Source organism: Pinus tabuliformis, chromosome X (genome assembly GCF_031772625.1).
Source record: "Pinus tabuliformis cultivar Carrire ecotype Pingquan chromosome X, CPIR1, whole genome shotgun sequence".
NCBI classification, from domain to species: domain Eukaryota; kingdom Viridiplantae; phylum Streptophyta; class Pinopsida; order Pinales; family Pinaceae; genus Pinus; species Pinus tabuliformis.
The window spans coordinates 948,418,015-948,439,649 of record NC_142308.1 but is presented as its reverse complement, the minus strand read 5'-3'; positions in this window follow the sequence as shown (position 1 = coordinate 948,439,649).

Below are 21,635 nucleotides of genomic sequence, written 5' to 3'. Positions count from 1 at the left end.
GCATTTAAGAACTTTAAAAAGTAAATATTTCTTCATGTTATTTGAAGAGTTGTTGATTCAATAATATTTGGTGGAACCATTTTGGTGTTGAATGGAAAATTGTGATGCATTTTAGAAGATAAAATGTGGAAGTTTCCAGAATGTGATGTATAGTTATGTGTTCTCCATACAGGTGGGGCAATATCGAATTCCCATTGCCTTTTGGTAGAGTCATGAGTCCTGCAGAGAGTGCAATACATAAGCTTGGAAAATAATTATGGAATTAGGTGTTTCATTGCTATAGTTTTCTAGCTATTGTGCTCAGTTTCTTTGCCCATGTGCACTTATTCGTGATCAGATACCATGGAATTGTAAAAATAAAGTTGGCCATCAATGTGCCTTTGGCATGAATGCCTCACAAATTTCCATTTTCCACAGCGGTTGTGTAGTATTTATGTTTTATGGTGTTTGGTGTATAAGTTACCTGGATTTGTTGCAACAGTAAGTCTGATTTTCCCCACAAATATTGTAGGATGAGGTGTAAGAGTGGGCATTAACAATCCAACCTGCTAAGGGAGTAACAACGGATGCAGGTGCTACTTGAAATGGGGGCTAGAAATAAACATTAAAATAACATATCAGACAAAACTATTCATGGTTCAAATACACTCAAATCAACTAGTCTTTATATGGACAACTATCAGTGATTTAATCAAGATTTTTTTGAAAATCCACCTGTAATTCAACATACCCCATGAGCACCAAGTGGTAGAAAGCCTCCACTTTTGGAATCATTGCCATAAGAGGATTAGTTGCAAGAGATGGTGCATGAGCTTCATTCGACTATCCATAACTGTGATAAACAAGCAATGTTTTTATGTTTGGGCTGGGCCTTGGTATTTTTACAAAGTTGATGCTACCAATTCAAACTGCCATAAATTTTAAACACCAATACCAGGAATATGAAATCAGTAATTTGCACTTAACACAGACCTCATAGAATAACATAAAATTGGTATTGGTCATCTAAAATGATTAGAAAAACTACTATATGGCGGGCACAAAATACTCAAATTTGAACAATTCTCTAACAAGTCAACTCCAAATAAAATGTATATAAACCTTTTATTGGTAAGTGTTTGCAAGCAAGAAGTTTTCAAAGAAGGAAACTATGGCTTGTATCGGAACAAAGGATTGGCCTAAATAATATTTTTAATCATCAAAGAGCCAGAAACCCAAAAAACAAAACTATTTTACTTTTGTAGCAATTGTTGCAGAATTATTGTGAGTATGTATAATCAAATGATGGAATGAAACCTCAGAAACAAACAAAAAATACGCCATTAGATTATCTTTTGGGCATACTAGAAACCATCACAAAATTCAAAAGGCTCACACCATTAGACACAAATTATACCATTTAATAAGAAATATTTTCCGTTGAAACAAAATTGACACTTCACAATAAAACAATTAAAAGAGATAGAAGAAGTTCAATTAAAAGAGAGAGAAGAGGTAGAACTTTGCAACATACTTGTCAAACGCCTCTAGATACCTCTATTTTGAATCTAGAAAAATAATTTCATGGAGTATCAGTTATCGTCCACTTTCGTGAACTCTGAAAGATACCTCTCCATCTCCTCCTAGTTTCCACCTTGCACTTCATCCTCGAAATACTTCTTATTAAAGAAAAAAACTGATTCATTGGCGTTTGAACAAATTAGCGGAACAAAGTCCAGAACTGTAGGGCTTCGAGTCTGTCATTGAGAGAAAAAGGAATTTCAAGGAATTTGAATCTTAGAGCTATGGGAATTGATCTTTAACTTGTTTGGCTTCTCTGTGTCAGCGTAAAAGTCTTGATTGGACCCACAAACGGATAGTTGACATAAAATCCATAGTGCAATTGAGTCAAACCGCCTACGAAAAACCAAAATCTTGTGTGGGAAGAAAACGAAGAAGTTCTCCTAGATCCTTACCTTGACCGATTTTACTGCGTATTTTATCTGCAGAGCATAGAGAACAAGGCATATGAGCATGATACTTCAAGGATATGAATTACTTGTAAACTAGGTTGTGGTATCAAATAGTAAACCTAAAAACACTTGTTGAGATGCTAAAATAACATTGAGGAAAAACCCATCAGAAACCAAATAAATAACAATGAGGTGAATATATGTTATTACATTGAGGCGTTAAATTCTCTCCAAGTTCAAATATGTAATGGCCATCCTTTTCATCACTAAGCCATGGTGGGGAGGCATTGCGGGAGCTCCCTACTTTAAATTTCATAGTTGAAGATGAAGGCCAACTATGATTTGAGGATGAAATGGAAGGTTCTGCCCCTGCTAACAAAGAAAATTTGACTTCCCCTTAGTTTTTATTCCTGTTCCTGATGTCTTGCACTATAAATACTTGCAACTGCTAGGCCTACACACAATTGTTCATTTATACAAAACCCTTTAACTATTTTTATTATTATGAAACCTTAAATCTATATATACAATAAAATTAAAAAAAACTCATAATTAAGGGCAAGAGGAATCCCTATGCTCTTAGTGCTATAGTATAGATCTATGAGGAAAAAGACTGTGACAGATTCTGAAAACTAAAAACAACGTGGATGTGATAAGGGGGTATGTCCCACGAAGATGTTAGCTTCCAATACATTCTCGAATTTTTATCGAGTAGATACAAAGGATGATGATATCTTGTAACACAGGTCGTGGCAGCCACCTATACGCAGACAACTTTCAACCGTGCAAGGAGGAGGTGGTTCGCTCATGTTTAGAGGGTTTGGAGAACCGAGAAGAAGATACAGTTGAAAGAGGCTTAAACAACAACTACCTTAGCACAATATTATCGACAATCCAACATTTGAACATTATTCCATCGTCTAAGAATTAACCCAATGGTGCACAGTGGCATGGTAGGGGAGTTCTTCTTAGAGGGAACCCCTTATGGCGTAATAACTAACAATTAAAAAAATCCATACATAAGCCATAAGAAAATTTAAAGTGTTCAAAATATGCGCCCCCCCTCCCGACGCAAAAAAAAAAAAAAAGGTTGATGCTACATCAATACTTTTCAAAATCGGCTTGAAAATCACTAACATTTAATTCAATTTTTTTTTTTTTGTCCATACTTAATACATAAGAAAATTTAAAGTGTCAAAACTATGCTCCAAAGAAAAAGGTGTATTATGAATCAACACTTTTGAAAATCGGATGATTTTTTGCAACCCCTAAAGACTTGAGAACTCGGTTTAGTTTCCGTTAAGTTGGTAACTTTTTTTAACATGGAAGGCTCATAAATTTTCAGATTCTCTACATTCACCACTGAGTAAGTACACATATATGGGGATAGACTAAGTCTATAGGTGTTATCTCCCACCCTTTCTAGTATCTCAAAGGGGCCAAATTTTAGAGCCTTCTTTTTATTACTAGCACCTTATAGCCTCTGCTTATTCTACTGTAACCATGCTCTATCTACCACCTTAAACGACCTCTCTATTCAACGTTGATCATGCTTGGACTTGTATTTTTCTTGTGACTTCTACAATGTCTCTTGGACTCGTAGATGGATCTGCCTGATATTCGCCATAATTTTTTCTACCCTTAAGTCGTCCCTTGTAAGATCCTCCATCAGTCCTCCTTGCTGCCCATATGTAATATCCAAAGGTGAAGGTGGAAAATACCCAAAACAAGTTTCAAATGGGGACTTATCAATATAAGTGTGGACTTCTCTATTATAAGAGTGTTGTATATATACCAGATTTTCATCCCAGGCCTTAAGATGCTTCTAATTATAACCCCTTAAAATCTACACCAAAGTCTTGATGACTATTTATATTTTCCCATCCGTTTGTGGATGTAATGTTGTAGAGATCTTCAACTTCATCTTCATCTTCTCCCACAATGTAGTCTAGAATGCATTAAAAAATCTTACGTCCTTGTATGAAACGACGCTACTTGGCATTACAAAGTGCACCTAGACTTGTCCAAAAAACAAGTTTGTTGCTTTTTCCAGTAATGGTATTTTTATAGGGAATCATAACACACATCTTGCTTAGCTTGTTAATTACCAAAAACAAGTAGTCATGTCCCTTCCTAGTTGTTGGTAAACCTCTCAGAAAGTCCATGGAAATTCTTTCCTAAAGACAAGTGAGTATAGGTTAGGGATGATATAGACCCTGTTTCCTATTACTAGGTTTGCTTGTACAACAAACCATGCATCGTCTTATGAACCTAGCTATATATTCTTGTATCTTGGACCAATACACATACCTCTGCAAGTTGGCCATTGTCTTCCCTGCACCAAAGTTCCCTACACCCTTGGAGGTGTGAGCCTCTCTGATTGGCTGCAATCGTTCAACTTTAGGAACATATAACTTATCTAGCTTGTATAGTGACCCATCTTGGAGATGGTAGTCAATTTTATTGTCACCATCGTGTGCATGATTCTAGCTCTACACCTAATGAAACACCTCATTTAAGTCCTCATCATTTGAATATGCCTCCCTATATGCATCACGGGAGAATGGCTCCATGTGCATTAGAGTTCCTAGAGCTGCGATCTTTTATGTGGGTGGCCTTGAATGCATGTTGGCCAAATTGTTTGTGAATCCATTCTTATACTTGATCACTAAATGAATCTGCCATAAAAAATCATCCACTTGTAATTCTTGGTTTGTTGTAGCTTACTTTGGGCTTGTAGATACTGTAGCACTGGTGATATGTGTGGATTACTATCTCTTTTTGTTACACATCATTTTGTCACCATTAGGCAAATGACCGCCAATCCGGATCTCTTGCTATCTAATGAAGTGTTCCAAATATTCCCCTGTAATGTTAGAAGCAAAATAATCTCAAAGACAACAAGAATCTTAGATTACATTGCTCAAAAATCTACTTTAAACACTTGCGCAATTTCATAGCCAGAATCTGCGCAACCGTAGTTTTTACCATTATGGATTGCACAAATCTGCGCTCTGTCTTCCATTATGAACTGCACAAATCTCTTAACGTAATTAAAAATAAAAAGTGATTTCTAGAATCCTTGTTGGAGGAATATTTCCCAACTGAAAGCCTCAAGCTTATACATACTTGGGCCTCATCCCTCTGTTCATGGAGAAAACTTCCTCCCTTTGTGGAACCCTAATCCCTCCTTTTGAGGATCTCATCCCTTGAGAAGAGGATCTCAAACCTCCTCCTCTTGGCCTATAAATTCAACATAGACCAAAGGGCTAGAGAGGACTTCTGAATGTAAACTTATGCTGTTGGAATAGGGCTGGAAAGCTTGTCACCTAAAGGAAGGATTTGAGACCATTGAGAGGAGACTTACATCATCAAGGCAAGGTTGTATTGCTTCTTCTTGTTCAAAGATTAATACAAGCAACTGTTTCTTTCCTAATTGCACTAGTTTTAATGCTTTTTGCAAAGTTCCTTGATCTTTTGCATGATTTATAACTAAATATTGGTTTAATCCTATGATATGTGCTATATTACAACTTTCATTTGCTTTGTGTTTCATCTTTATCTATGCTATGCTTTTATGCCTTGTTTGTTTCTGTTTATGCAGATCTTCCTTTGAAGCAATGAGGAAAGGCTTTTGAAAGCATCAGAAGGACTTCCACAGGCATTTCGTAGAAAGGTAAGAGGTTATTTCACATCTCATAATTTATCCTTTAGTTATGAATTAAGGAAAGGTAGTAGTCACTTGTTTTGTTTGTTACTATATCTCTTTAGAGTCTAGGGAGATCGCTCTTGTTTGCAAGAGTGATTTGTCTACCATAACACTTTTCCCATTAGATAGTCTTTCCACTTCTTTATAGCTCGCACCATGGCATAAAACTCCTTATAGTAGGCAAGGTAGTTTAAAACTACCCCATGAAATTCTTCATAATGGTAGCATACATGCCTTCCTTCCCACATCAAGGCTACTCTCATAACATAACCACTCGCATCTATCTTCACTTTGAAGAGTTGTTGCAAGCTAGGTAATGCTAGAACTAGTGCTTGACTAATATTCTTCTTTAAGTCCTTAAAGGCCCTATACTGACCCTTCCCCACTAGAAACTCTTGCTATTCGCTATTATGGTGTGGAGTGGTGCTACTATTGCTAAAAATGGGGCTATGAATTCCCTCAAGTACTGTGTTGGCCCAATGAAACCCCTAACCTCAAAAAAATTAGTAGACATTGACCACTCCATGATGGCCTCCATCTTGGCCAGATCAATGTTTTGGTCCCCTATACCTATAACATACCCTAGATACACCAAAGACTAATATGCAAACTCACAATTTTTTAGATTTCACAATAGTTGGTGCTACTTTAATGTCTCTAGCACCTGCGTCAAATGCAAGATATGCTATGCTGAGGTGGCAATGTATAACAATATATCATCCAAATAGACAATAACAAATGAATATATAAAAAGGTGTATTATACCATTCATTAACCTCATAAACATAATTAGTGCATTGCATAGGCCAATCACTTATACAAACCTTGCCTGGTTTTGAAGGAGATTTTCCAAGTATCTTCTTCTTTGACTTAGACCTGGTGATATCTTGAATTTAAGTCCAGTTTGGTGAAGTATTTGAATTGTTGTAATTGATCCAATATATCATCTATCCTAGGTAGGGGTTACATGTTCTTGAGCTTAATTTTTTTTAACGCCTTCTAATCTATACACATATATTAAGTCCCATCCTTATTTGGCACAATGATGATGGGTGAACCATATGGTGATGTACTCGATCAAATGACAACCTATTCCAGTAGCTGCTACAACTACTTCTTTACCTCACTTGCTTTTGTAACAAACTGACTGTACAACCCAATGTTTGGAAATGGGGAGTTCGACAATAGCTAGATATTATCCTCCACTTCCCTCTTGGGATGTATCTCATTAGGCTCCTGGAATACATCCCTGTATGTCTATGTCAACTCTTCAAGTTGTTCTTTCTATTTCTTAGCACACCCCCCAGCGATGGCATTGTTGTTACTTTTTGTAGCATCAGATCCGTTCTAGCTACAAAATTTGGTGGAGAGGCTAGAATACATGTATTCTCCAAAACCCAGAAATTGTTTATGGAAATTCCATCTAGACACAACTTAATTAAAATAATTAATCATTTTTTTAATGTTTCCTAAGTCTAAACTTAGGAAATATGATTAATTAAAGGGTATTAATTAAGTCATAGTAAGAATCTTCTAGAATAAGACATGGATCGAGCTCTATTTAATATTAGCCATCGATTATGTTTTAATATTGGTTGTTGATGTCTCAATGAGAGATTATAAGAAGAAATTCGACGGGGCTTGGAGAACACACTTGAGCCACCAACAATTCGAATTTACTAGCAGATCAAACTCCAGAGTAGTAGCGCTTAGTTGTCGGAGATAGAGCTAGTGAGCTCGAAGAAGTGAGAGAGGGGTAAGGATAGTAAGGCCATAGGAAGATTTTTATGTTTCGGTGAGTGCATTTCAGATAGGCAGTGAGTGCCACAGAGAGGCAACGCAGTGCTTCTGAGGGGATTCCGTATTTTGCTGGGGAGAAGCAATGATTCAGTGCCAGAAGTTGGAGTGGGATCCCATAGGATAGGACATTCCATCTTCCAGACAACAACTTATCAGATAGAAAGAGACACAGTTCCAAGTTGTGGGATGTAGTACTGCATAGGCTGACAAAGGGACTGCGTAAAGGCAACAGAGAGCAGTTCATCTTGAGCCAAGGTCAATGTCAGATCGCCAGTGGGAGTGAGATTTTTCTCACTAGACTAATCGTCAGTCATTTATTTGTATGGATTTCTAGATTTGAGCATCCATAGTTTTGTACTCAGATTTACTACTGCATAATAATAAAATCCTCAGCTGCTGCACTGGTTTTCCCGAGTTGGGTTTTTCCGGGGACTTAGTCCAAAAATAATTGTGTATTTGTGTGTGTGTGCATCTATTCTTCCAACATTATTTTTCTTCTGCAATATTTTATTTGTGAAGGCTGCAGTGTATTAGTTTCGATATTTACCGTAGGATGGAGTAAGTAATTTGTTTAGTTCATTTAACAAATAGAAGAAACTTAATTAGTTTTTGCAGTGGGATTTAGGGTTTTCTGTTTTTTCACATGGTATCAGAGCACAGATCACAAGCTAGAGAGCTTAGTAGCATAAGGGAAGAGGAATTACGAAGCTCTGTGTAGGCAACAGTTCGAAACCCTCATAGGAAACATAGTTCCTTTGGCTACAAGGGTCGAGTTTTTTTGACTAAAGGTCTATTTCTCTGAGAGAGTCAATAGAGAAATTAGATTTTCTAAATCAAAGAGTACCAGAGGTAGAGGGAACATCAATATTTTCCTTGCAGAGCATATCTTCAGCTAGGATGCAATTATTTTTTAGCAGTTTGCTAGTACAAAATAATGTCAGGAGGAAGGAAGAGCACACACTGAGGGAATTATTTTCTCAGGGAACTTCTAGTCTGGAAATTCGATTTTTCCCAACAGAGCAGTAGTAGTTGTGAGTAGATTTTTCCACTCCAACAGGAAGTGCGTAGAGCCAATCAGCAACTGCATAGAGGAGAAGAGGAGGAATTCAACTTTTTGGGAGATGGCATCAACAGGGTTGAGAGATCAAGATCGGTTGGAGGGAGCCTCCAACTATGTGATTTGGAAGGCAAGAATTTCCTGTCTTCTAGATGAATATGAACTCAAAGAATACATCAGTAATGTGGTATCTGTACCTGTATATGTAGATCTTCTGAAGACCTACAAGAAGGAGATGGAAAAAGCAAAGAGGTTGATTCTTGATGGGCTTCGAGATCACGTGGTGTCTCACATAGCTGGCAAAGACATTGCCCGACATATGTGGGAGGCTCTTGCTACACTATACGAGTGATCTTCTGAGGAATGAAATATTTATATTGAGGAGAAGCTGAGATGTACAAGGATGCAGAAAGGGGAGCATAGACCCCTTCCTCACTAGGCTTCAAGATTTCCGGGACCAACTGTCAGCAGTGGGGTCAACGCCCCAACCTATATAATTGGTGCGGTTAGCTCTCAACAACATTTCCGAAGATTGGCAAGTCTTCATCCAAAGTATTCTAGGTAGAGACAAGTTTCCAGAGTGAGATCGAATGTGGGCTGATCTGCAACAGGAGGAGAGAGGCGAGACTTGGTGAAGAGCACCATCAGTGGCACCAGCTTCAACAGTGGGATGAAGCAAGTAAAGGAAGAGGAAAATGTGGACCTCACATCAAAGGGGTAGCAAGAGCAGCGTAGGAGGAAGAAGGACATTTCCAAGGTCAAATGCTTCAGATGTGGTGAGCTTGGCCACTATAGCACTTAATGTCCTCTCAGAAAGAAGGGAAAAGAGGAGAAGCAGGATCCGTAGGTTTCATTCGCAGAGATCGATAGGATGTCCTCTATATTGGAGGAAGAGTTTGCCATGATCACTGATATACCTCCAGAAGTGAGGTGGGGTGATTTGGTTTTATAGCCCCATAGAGCTACAAGATGGGAAGGATTCGTGAGGAGGTCCACCTCACGAATCAATACCTTGCTACGAGAGCCCATAGTATGCAGTAGCATGATGGATCAGTGGAAAATGGTGCAGTCAGATGCCAGAGTGACAAATATAGTGGCTAGTAGCAGTCAGATATTGGGCATCGCAGTGTAGGGATGGCAACAGCGCAGTTGGCACAAAGAAGAGTCAACAACAACACAAAGGCTTCAGTGACAGTGTGGAGACTAGCAACAGTCAGAGACTTAGGAGACAGATGCATCATACTGATCACATTTGATTCAATATTTTGAATGCTTTTCAGTTGCAATTGTTGCAGTTGTAGCAACAACAGATGGAGAGGGAGTTGCAGTGCAGATAAAGTGTTGGTAGTAGTTCAACAGGTTCAACAACAACACAAATGCATTATATATTAGAGTTGCACAATAGTTGGTGGGCAGCAATAGCCAGACATCAACAGTGTGACAAGAGGTGGTGCAAAGATAGGGTGTTGCTTCAGTAGGTTGCAATGCTATAACACATTCCTCGCTAAGAGGGAGTGTTAGTTTTTGTAGCACCAGATGTGTTCTAGCCACGAAATTTGGTGGAGAGGCTAGAAGACATGTATTCTTGAAAACCCAGAAATCATTTCTAGAAATTTCACCTAGAGACGACTTAATTAAAATATTTAATCATTTTTTTTAATGTTTCCTAAGTCTAAACTTGGGGAATATGATTAATTAAAGGTTATTAATTAAGTCATGGTGAGAATCTTATAGAAGAAGACATGGATCGAGTTCTAGTTAATCTTAGCCATCGATTATGTTTTAATCTTGGCTGTTGATGTCTCAACGAGAGATTATAAGAAGAAATTCGATGGGGCTTGGAGAACACACTTGAGCCACCAACAGTTCAAATTTATTGGCAGATCAAACTCCAGAGTAGCAACACTGAGTTGCCGGAGAGAGAGAAATAGTGAGCTCAAAGTAGTGAGAGAGGGGTAGGGATAGTAAGGCTGGAGGAAGTTTTTCATGTTCAGGTAAGTGCATTGCAGAGAGGCGGTGCGTGCCACAGAGAGGCAACGCAGAGCCATGCAGAGGAAACGCAATGCTTCAGAGGGGATTTCGTATTTTGCTAGGGAGAAGCAGTGATTTAGTGCCAGAAACCAGAGTGGGAGCCCAGAGGCCAAGAGAGTCCATCTTCTAGACAATAGTTGATCAATAGTTGATCAGATAGCAAGAGAGATGCAGTTCTGAGTTGTGGGACACAGTACTGCATAGGTTGACACAGGGACTACATAGAGGCAACAAAGAGTAGCTCATATTGAACCAAGGTTAGTGTTGGATTGCTAGTGGGAGTGATATTTTTCTCACCATACTTATTGTTAGTCATTTCTATGTATGGATTGCTAGATTTGAGCATCAATAGTTTTGTACTCAGATTTACTATTGCATAATAATAAAACCCTCAACTGCTGCACCAGTTTTCCCAAGTTGGGTTTTTCTAGGGACTTAGTCTAAAATTAATTATGTATTTGTGTGTGTGTGTGCATCTATTCTTCCAACATTATTTTTCTTTCGTAGTATTTTATTTGTGAAGGTTGCAATGTATTAGTTTTGATATTTACCGTAGGATGCAATAAATAATTTATTCAGTCCATTTAACAAATAGAAGAGACTTAATCAGTTGCTACTGTAGGATTCAGGGTTTTCTGAATTTCCAAAATTGCTCTCATTGACTCTTCTATCAGACTACTTTTCTTTTAAAAATAGTAAAACATGCTTCTTTCTAGAATTGATAAGTTTCTTAGCTTGGTTGGCACTTATTAGCAAAATTTTCATCTTGCCATTGTGCACGTTGGCAGTGAAGGATTTTCCATGCTTGATGAGGTGGTATTGGTTGGATCTTCACATGAACATTGCATCCAACATGTACATATATGGGCTTCCAAACACCACTCCACATACATTAAGGGGAACTACATCTAGTTCTACTTTATTAATAAAATTAACATTGATAGCAAATCTAGCTTTGCAATGTTTAGTTACCTTTATTTTCACATCCTTATTTACCCATCACAATGGATATGAGCTTGATTGATCACAAAATTCCAATTAAAATTTATTGACTTACTATCCTGCAATCATATTCACTTGCGATCTTGAGTCGAATAGAGCATCAATCTTTGTTTTCTTGACATGTATCTTTATATGGAAGAGTTTGGTATTTTCGTTCTATTCCTATCGCTAAAGGTTGTTGAAGGCTACTCAAATTCACCTCCCTCTACACCGGTGTACAAATGATTTTCTCATTCATGTTTGAGTTGCTTTCCACCTAGTTGCTTGAATCAACGGCTATGAGATTCTTCTTCTTATTATCTTTCTTTTTGTTCTTTTGATTAAACTCTAGATGCAAATTCCAACACTTCTCCTATGTATGACCATCAATGTTATAGTGGTCACAGTGGTTGTTGGGATATTTGCACTAGTGCGTTATGGCTACCATATTTTTATCTTCTCCCCCTTTCCACTTCTTCTTCCCCTCCTTATAAGCACCTTGGTGTTGTTTTTACTTCGACCCACCCGATTTCCCTTTCCTCTAGCCTATGTTCTCTAGGTACTGTAACTTTACACAAGCCTCATCCACTGATCTAGGTTTGAACAACATCACTTGCTTCCATAGATGGTTGTGTAGACACTCAAGATACTTAAGGAGTACATATGGATTCTTTGGGAAAATACCGAAAATTATGGACATCTTACTAAATTCGGTGGTATACTCATATACACTCTACCCCTACTTCTGCCTAAAGTAATGCCACCAGATCCATTGGTATTCTACATACCCAATAGGGTAAAATTATGAATTTATGAGGGTTTTTAAATCATCCGACTTATTCATTAGAGGATCTCCCTCCAACCTCAAGGTATCTGTTTGTATTTCCCACCAAGTTAGGGCATGGTCTTCTAATTTCAATTGAGCAAATGAAATAATTTGTTCTTCCTCCATACGATGAACACTAAAATAAACTTCTAATTGTTACAACCATTAATTTACCTTCAAAGCATCAAACTAACCTTGATACATCTTGATGTGAACATTTTCTTCCACTTTGAACAAGGACTGTGAATGGTTCATAACAATTGAATTGGGTTGATCTTTTTTGGGTTCTTTCTTCAAATCCCTCTCTATTTCTTCTTGATCTCTTGATCTCCCCTATGATGGAACCTTTGTGTCAGAACCCCCATATTCTCTAAATAACTCGAGCGTATTGGGTAGGGTTTCCATAAGGAGGCTCAAATTATGGTTTATATATGCACCTTTTGCTTCCATCCCTGCAAACATGTCCTTTGTTGGATCATGAGGGTTATTAACATATTTGTTGTCCATAACCAAGGTCTTGTGACTTTTGGCATAACCAATTTAGATCCCTTATAACTCCCCACAATATACATAAAGAAACCTACTTTGACACTTGTATGATCCATAAACCGCTGTGGATTTTACATGGGACAGTTTGTCACAACAAATCTGATAAAATTATGCTTAAAATACAAAATCTACACTATGAAAGTGTATTTCTCCTTAGATTTCTAAATTTCTAAATTCTTGTTTATTGTCTGTGCATGCAAATTATAATTATGTAAAAAATAGAGAAGAACGAAAGAAAACTCATAAATAAAAATTAACGCAAGATATAACATGGGAAGCCCTTTTGGGGGAAAATTCAACTAGAATGTAAGGTTGTTTGGCTCTCTTTATATGAATGGAAAATGGATGTAAGTAGAAAGAAGTGAGGCTTGTGGCATGTGGTATACTACAATGAAAAAATCCTATATGTTTGCTCCCTCCCTACACACTCTCATTTAATAATGAAAAATGCAGCAAGAAATTCTCAATTTGATTTTGCCTTGATTAAATTGAAAAAAAATTGAATTTCCACATCAACAAACAACTTGGATGATGTTAACTTGTGTGACATGGCTCATGTCATTGATTTTACTCAGTAAATTTGAGTTGGAGGAGTTAGAATTCATTTCCGCATGTGTGATTTCTAATTTGTAGCAATCAAGGTAAGTTTTCTCAGGCTGTTTTCAATTAAACTAGTTCCAACTTTTGGAGGAATTAGTGGAAGGTCAGTTAAGCAGTGGGGCTTCACTCAAACTCAGTGATCATTCAGTTAACTGATCAACAAACCCAAAATATCTAGTGCATGCAGAGAATTCGAGTTACATAGTTGAGGTGGATATTGCAAGGTAGTGTAACATCAGTTGTAGACTAGTCTTGAGTGTACAAGTGTTGCATGCAGTCATATGATCAGCCTAAAGGAATTACACAATTCAATTGAGGGAATTTCCCAAAACAATAGGGGCTAATTCCTCAAGGAATAACCCTAGGAAATAGGAGCTCAAGCCTAGGGAAAATTTGACTAAGTCTAGGTCAGAGCCCTTCAATGAGAAGAGAGATAGGTTGTGCACTTGAAGGGCGAGCTCTGTTGAGAAACGCAATTGTAATTCATCTCTATTTCATTTGATCAATGCAAGAGGCATTGGGGTTTTTAGCAGTTTTCTTTCCCCAGATAAAAATACTTATTGCATGTGTGTTATTACTTTCTACATGTCTGAAATTTTTGTTCTAAATTGTGAAATAATGTCTGCAGAGTAGTAGTGTAGATTCGTGTCTTGTGATTTTGATTAAAACTTCATGAGCAGTTGCAAATCTGCAACCTAATTTATACATGGTATCAAAGTTGGATTCACACTAGAGCGATAAATTCGAAGTTGTATCTCATAGGTTCGAATTTGAAGATTAGTGTAGTCAAATTTATTTAGTGCTGAGAAGATGGCCTTCAATGGAATAAGGCTAGAGTATGCCTTGGAAGGCACCTCTAAGTTTGTTGCATGGAAGGACTGCATGGAGGAAATATTGAATGACAATGGGTTTCTAGAATACATGACGACAAATGTTGTAAAACCACAAACATCTAATGCCCAAAACCTTGCTTAGTGGAAGAAATATGTAGCCAAGGCTAGGAGAATCATCTTGGAGGGAGTATGGAATCAAATTATCTCGAATCTCCATGGAAAATAAACTTTGTTCGCAATGTGGAAAGCATTGGCAGAACCGTTCGAGAATAACAGTCACCACAGGAAGCTAGCACACAAATATAAACTTCAAAGTATCAAGATGTAGAAGAATGACACAATTCCACAGTATCTGAGCAAGTTTACACAACATCGTGATGAACTTTGCGGAGTCAGTGTTAATTTACCTGAAGAAGACTTGGTAACTTTAGCCCTTCTGGGCCTTCCCAAGAGGTGGCATATCTATCAAGGTTCAGTGAATGGGAGGGAGAAACTACTGAGTTGGGAGCGCTTATCGTCCGATTTGGTGCGGGAGGAAATAAGGCGAAATACCAAAGATGGGACTTCATTGAAGGGTGAGGATGAAGAAAAAATTGCATTGGATAGAAAGAAAAAGAAGGGAAAATGGAAGAAATCCCAATCCAAACTAGAATCCAGTCAAGGGGAAAAGAATAATATTTGTCAAAAATTAAATGATTCCATTTTCATGAATTCAAGCACTATTCCACTAAGTGTTCACATAAGAAGGCAAGCAAGAAGACCTGTGGAGGAGCAGAAGCAGGTGAAGCTTTAGCTTCATGGTTCGAGCTTGACTTTACCCTCATTGCATGCATGGCCAATACAGTGATGGGGAGAGGGCGATAGTTGGACTCAGGTGCATCATTCCACATGACGGGAAATAAATATTTTTTCAGTGACCTAGAAGAAAAAGATTTGCAAATGAAAATCGAGATGGGGGACGACGGAAGGTATAGCGTGACTAGGATTAGTATAGTCACCGTTTCAGAAGGAGTTGGGCTCCCTCCTCAGGCTCAAGGATGTCATGTTCATTATGAGCCTAAAGAAAAATATCGTATTTATTGTAGTTTTGGAAGACCGTGGTTATGATGTGATCTTCAACAAAGGAAAGGCATTCCTGAGACACATATCCATGAGACAAGTGAAGCAGATCGGGGTTCATGTGAAGAGCTTGTACAAGCTAGATGTGGAGGATTATGCAACATTGATCACAAAGGTAGAGAAGGTGTAGAGCTGCAATGTCGATGAACTTTGGCATAAAATACTTGGCCATTTGCATCATGGTGCTTTGAAGATCATGCAACAGATAACCACAAGCCTCCCTAAAGGAGCACTTGAGCAGTAGGATGTATGCAAAGCATGTACTTTCTCGAAATACACAAAAGTCACATTCCATGATTCGGAAAACAAAGCACATGCAATCCTTGAAAGGATCCACTTTGATGTCTATGGAACTTTCTCGACAACCTCAACTACCATATATTTTGTCATTTTTATTAATGAATTCTCACGAAAGTACTGGATCTTCTTCATGCGGAAGAAGGATGAGACATTCTCCAAGTTAATAGAATTCAAGGCATTGGTTGAGAAAGAAACATGCAATAAGGTGAAGGATCTCAAGATCGATAATGGAGGTGAGTGCGTGTCGAATGAATTAATTTTTATTTTACAAAAGAAGGAATCGATGAGAGTTGATAGAACTCCACAACCCACAATAGAATGGGGTGGTTGAGAGGAAGAATCGTAGCACTCTGGGAGCAATGAGTGTGATGTTGCATGATCAAGGCCTTCCTCTGCATTTGTGGGCTGAGGAATGCAGCACAATAGTCTATTTGCAGAACCAGAGTCCTCATCAGATTCTTGGCATGATTACACATGAGGAGGCTTTCTTGGGGAGAATGTTGGATGTGTTGCACTTCAGGATTTTTGGAGCCTTTGTTTATTGCCATTTATCCAAATAATAAAGGAAGAAGCTAGAGCTGAAAACATAATTGGGAGTATTTGTGGGTTACATAGAAACTCCCCACAACTACCTTGTGTACTTGCCATCCATAAGAATGAGAGATGTGCGAAGGGTTGTAAAATTTGATGAAGACAAAGAAATGCAGTGCTCTCTTGAGAGGGAGTTTCAGAGCCCATGAGAAGAGGAGATTTTAGCTCCAAAGGAGGAACCTCAAGAAGTTATGGAGCCCACAAATTGAGGAGAAAAGAGTGGAGACAACCACCAAGCAGAACCATCCAGAGAAGGAGAGAAGGCAGGAAAAGGACCAGGGAAGCTGAGAGACTTGTGCAGGATGCAAGGGAGAATGTGGATGCTCCTTCAAACCAACACATGAATAGAAGGTTACCAGATCGATACACTGGCTGCATGGCTCTAATGACTAAATTTGTAGAGGTTGAGTCATCCTATTTTGAGGAAGAAGTAGGGAAACCTGTATGGGTTGATGCAATGGTGGAGGAATACGAATCCATTATAAAGAATAATGTTTGGGAAGTGGTCCTAATACCAGAAGACAACTTATTTGTGGGTTTGAGATGGATCTTCAAGGTAAAGCATGCAAAAAATGGAAGCATAGAAAAGTACAAGGCCAAATTTGTGGCCAAGGGACACTCTCAAGTTGAGGGGATTGACTATGAGGAGACTTTTACTCTTGTAGCAGGGTACAGATAAATTCTTTCTATGGCTGCATAGATGGGGTGGAAGATCCACTAGATGGATGTGAAAACAACATTCCTCAATGGAGTTATTGAGTTATTGGTAGAAGGTAAATTGTTGATTATTGTCTTATATGTTGATGACTTGATTTTAACTGGTGATGAGAAGATGATCAAATCTTGCAAGGAGGACCTTATAAGAGAGTTTGAAATGAAGGACATGGGTCTCATGCACTACTTCCTCGGATTGGAAGTATGGAAAGGTGATGGGGAATTGTTTGTCTCTTAGGGAAAGTATGCCAACGAGATAATTTAGAGGTTTTGCTTGGACAATTGCAAACCCATGGAGACACCTTTAATGACCAACTAGAGGAAAGAGGATGCCACTTCAGGTGAGGAAGTGGATGCTACTATATACCGACATTTGGTGGGTTCACTAATGTATCTTGTGAACACACGACCAGATATGTGCTATGTAGTCATCCAGCTGAACTAAGCTTTGGTTAGGCCAACCAAATTATTTTGGAGGGAAACTAAGCATGTTATACAGTACCTCAGAGGCACTACCCAGTTTTGACTATGGTACAAACCGACAGAGGGAGTGAAACTATGTGGCTTCATAGATGCAGATTGGGCAGGGATTCCATTAGAATGAAAGAGTAAATCAGGTGAAATTTTCAATGTTGGGTCCACAACGGTTTCTTGACACAACAGGAAGTGAAGATCTCTGGCACTCAGCTTGACATAAGCAAAATACATGGCTTCCAGTCAAGAAACATGTAAGGATATTTGGATGAGAGATACTTATTGGATTGTTTGGTCAGAGGATGGATCCAATTTTGATCTACTATGATAATCAAAGGTGCATCAAGCTCTTTGAAAATCTTGTTTTTCATGATCGATCCAACCATATAGATATCTAGTATCACCATTTACGGGACTATGTGTAGAGGCAGATAATGTTGTTGTAGTACATTCCGACAAAGGAATAAGATGCTAAAATTTTGACAAAGGCCTTTTCAAGAGGGAAGTTCAAGTTCCACAGGTGCAGGATAGGGGTGGTTGATAATCCCTTTCTTGTTGAGAGGGAGTGTTGAAAGATGCAGCAATAAATTCTCAATTTGATTTTGCCTTGATTAAATTGAGAAAAAAATGGTTTTCCACATCATCAAACAACTTGGATGATGTTAACTTGTGTGACATGGATCGTGTCACCCAGTTTACTCAGTAAATTCAAGTTGGAGGAGTTAAATTTCAGTTATGGATGTGTGATTATTGTTAGCTCTCCTTAGTTTTCCCAAGGTTGAGAACATAATCCAAGGAAGTAACCTCAGACCAACTTTCGACTTGGTAGCTAGCCCTACCAAATTAGAGAGGGCTCTCTCTAAAAAAATCTCACAACCAATGGAAATGACTGGAGAATATATGGATTTTAGGCTAGGTATCAGCTCAGTAGGGTTTGATTAGGGTTTGCTTGATAAAGAGCACTAGGTCTTAGAACTAGGTCAAGTAATCCTAAAGGTCAATTGCAGTCATAAGATGGGGCAAGGTAGGTGAAATCAGTGGCACAAATTGGTTTTTCATTGTAGTGTGGTGAGGAGAATATAGTAGGAGTTTAAGTGAGCAAAAGCATGAATTCACTTATCTAGAAGGAAAACATTGAATGCTAATCCCAAACAAAACAAAGCATTAAAATGATGATTTCTGTTTAAAACTTATGAGATAAAGCATAAGAAGAAATTATATGGCTACTAATAATCAAATATATAAGAAAACATAGGAAAAACAAAGCCACTAATCACAACACAAGAATCCCATAAAAATAGCTGCAACTATATATTATTTCTGCCAATATCAAGTACACTAGTTCAAAAGTATGAGCTTCCAATATCCAACCCTGTATTTGACTTAATTGTGACTACATATAGATGAAAAACAACATTTCCCCTCTAAGGGATCGAATCCTCCTTCATAGGAACTAATTACTTGATCTTCTCTAACCATTACCAAATTTTAGGGGAGTTAGAAACCACTTCCCCTTTTTAAACTAACTGATTGAGTTTGACTCTCAAGGCATTAATTTATAAGATTATTCTCTACAATAACCACTCAAAAATTGATTACCTCATATTAACTCATGTACAATCATTTAACTCAACCCTAGTTCGATCTTTCACCATTTACATGCATTAAGAACTTCATTGACAAAAGTGCAACAAGTCACTTAGAAGCACAACGAAAAAATAGGTGTCAAAGACGAACTGATATCTATTTAACCATAATATTTTTTACAAAAATGAGAGAGGTTTTTGTAGATAAGTTTGTTCTGGAGAAAAAACTCTCTCAGTGATTTTAAATTATTTCCCACATTCTTGGAATCCGTGCCATAAAAGAATGACTAAAATAGATAAGAAAAATTGGAGAATTTGATTTTCTGAAATAGGCCTCCACGAAAGTTGAATATCACCCAATATATGATACCTATATATAAAATGAAGGAGGTTATTGTGATTGGTTCTTTACTTAACAAAAACCTCCTTTTTGTTTCCAAAATTCATCTTCATTTGGTCAGAAACCTCTTTTGAAAATGATGACCAAAAATAGAGTGAAAAGCGCAGCGACTCTCTTGTAGCAACTTGTATTTTTGGAATATCTCACAAATAAGAAAGTATATTAAAGAAAATGAGAGAGGTTATTGTTTTTGGGTATGTTATGAGCAAAAACCTCCTCCATTTCAAAAAAACTTTCCCATTTGTTCATAATAAAATTTCGAAGTTGGTGCAACAAATAGTTGCTGTGTTTCTGTAGGATAGCAACACAGAGCTAAAAGCATAGCAACTCGAGGAGAGAGAATGAAGGGGAATATGGATAGGAAAATTTATGAGGAAATTATGGGGGGTAGGGATATGTGTGGGGAATACAATGGAAGTGGAATTTCTCAAATTGAGTGAGGAAAGAGGGGTGAAAAATGGAAAACACAGTCCTAAGCTAGAAGCACAGCGACTAGCTAGGTTTATGAAGGAAAATGATGAAATAAGTGAATTTAAGTGTGGGGAATGATAAGGGGTGTTTTATGAGGGTATTTAAGGGTGTGTAGGCTCAGAAACAATGGGAGTTCTTCTCAAAAGGAGAAAAAGACCATGAAAAGGAAAAACGTAGCAAGAAAGTGCAACAAAACCTTAGGGATAGATTTCAATCAGTTTTTGAGGAAAGAAGAATACATGGATGTTTAAAGAGGCCTTGAAGAATGTGTGATGAAAAATTAACTTTCTTTCCCTCCCTTTGGTCTCCAAATGAAAAGCACAATGACTACCTCCATAAGCGCAACAAATAGATGATAAGAGTAGTGGTGGTGAAATTTGGAATTCTGATGGCTATGGCAAGTATCAAACTAGTAGAGAGGAGTTCTTGGAGCTCTTGGAAGGATGCAATGAGGTTTTAAAATGCATTGATTCTCCTTTATATCTTAGAAACTCGATTTTGGCTTGATAGTGGGATGACATCATTTTTACTTTTATAAAATGACTAGTGATGTGATTTTACTGCAGCATCATTTCTTCAATAGGAAGGTTACATCTCCATGTGACATAGATGTACTTGGATTCTTCTTGAAAAACTTTATTCCCTAATTTCTAACTCCCATGATGGTGGCCATAATAGATGACATGACTCCCTAAATGATATGATGACTAGTATAATGATGACCATCGAATGGATACTCTAGACCATGACCTAAATGATGACCAACTCACTCACTTGATGACCTATAATAGGAAATGATGACATGACCATGATGGATGCTTGTGAGCTTGAATAAGTGGAGGGAGTAGCAATGACACCTAGACAATGACTTATGACCACTTGACAACCAAGAAATTCAAATTTTATTTGAAAATATAATAATTTGACCAAAGACTCTATTAACAATATGAAAAGAGTAAATTTGATCACTGGGACTAAAGGAAACTAACAATTACTATTTTTTAGCAATCAAGGTCATTTATCTCAGGTTTTTTTTAGTTAAACTAGTTCCAACTTTTGGAGGAACTAGTGGAAGGTCAGTTAAGCGGTGGGACTTCAGTCAAACTAAGTGATCATCCAATTAACTCATAAATAAACCAAAAATAGCTAGTTCTTGCAGAGAATTCGAGTTACCCATTTGAGGTGGAGATCCCAAGGCAGTGTAACATTAGTTGTAGACTAGTCTTGAGTGTACAAGTGGTGCATGCAGTCATATGATCAACCTAAAAGAATTGCACAATTGAATTGAGGGGTTTTCCCAAAACAATAGGGGCTAATGCATCAAGGAACAACACAATAAAATGGGAACTCAAGCCGAGGGAAAGTTTGGCTAAGTCTAGGTCAAAGGCCTTCAGTGAGCAGAGAGATAGGTTATGCACTTGCAGGGTGAGCTCAGTTTAGCAAACCAATAGTAATACATCTCTATTTCATTTGATTAATGCAAGAGGCATTGATGTTTTTAGCAAATTTCTTTCCCCAGATAAAAATACTGTTTGCATGTGTTTTATTTCTTCTTACATGTCTGAAATGTTTGTTCTAAATTGTGAAATAATGTTTGCAGAGCAGCAGTGTAGATATGTGTATTGTGATTTTGATTAAAACT